The following is a 1,075-nucleotide window of genomic DNA, read 5'->3' on the forward strand; positions in this document are numbered from 1 at the left end:
CTCAAGTAGAAAGCAAATGTTTTGAGAATGATGACGGCAACAAATGTACAGATGTGCTTGACACAATAGATGGATGTATGGATTGTGATAAGAGTTGTATGAGCCCCCAATAAAATGATTTCAATATATGTATATTTATAAAAAGCAATTTCTTTGGTTGGCTCTGAGGCCAAGAGGTGTGATGCAGGCGGGGCAGAGGCCATGCCCATGACCGTAACTGTCTCCTGAAATGACCTCACTGGATCAGGCAGAAGATCTCAAGGCTTTTGAGAGAAGACTGGTTGAATAGATCCATTGATTGTAGCCTGCTACCAGCTATGGCGAATACTTACAGTGGTATCTGTCTGCACAGCTACTGCTGCCTGGAACTGGTTCATAGATCCCGCCACAAAGGTGTCTCTCTTCACATCGTTGTAAAACCATTCATTCCTTGGCTGGCATACACAAAGGAGTCCTTGTATCCACAATTCTAGCTGCTTGATGTGGAACTGTATTAGCAGTCATTAACAGGAAGATGGACTTTGAAACCTAGGCCTCGTGTTCAGTAACATCTGCAAAGCACCCTTGCTTCAAATGACTGAGACAGCAAAAAGACGCAGAGGATGCCTCACGCAGCTGGATATGTGAAAATCATAGCAAGTGATGAGATGGGTGGGATGTTTGCCCCGCTGATCTTGATGATGATGATGATGACGGCTCCTTGTTATGGTTGCTTTGATACCTTTGGTTACCTGTATTTCAGTATTAGTGTTTCTGCACTATTGCAGAGTAAATGGATATGTCTGTCTGTCACTGCATTAAATGTAGAAACAACCTCATTCAGTTGTTAGGATGTATTTTTTGCAAACTACTGTACATAGCCAATCAATGCCAATTTCAAACAAACAAAATCAATTGCCTTTTCATAGATCTGAAAAAAATAGAAAATTATACTCGAACATAATGTGTATTAGCATCCAGAGTTGGAAACACAGAAAACCCGTAACAGATAAACCTCTCAGGGTGAGTAATGAGAATGGTGATACCAAGAGGCTAAGGGGAAGGTGGGGGGGGTGGGGCAAAGGGAAAGCTGATC

Source organism: Echinops telfairi, unplaced genomic scaffold (assembly GCF_000313985.2).
Source record: "Echinops telfairi isolate 266 unplaced genomic scaffold, ASM31398v2 ScPeMD7_7466;HRSCAF=8504, whole genome shotgun sequence".
NCBI classification, from domain to species: Eukaryota; Metazoa; Chordata; class Mammalia; order Afrosoricida; family Tenrecidae; genus Echinops; species Echinops telfairi.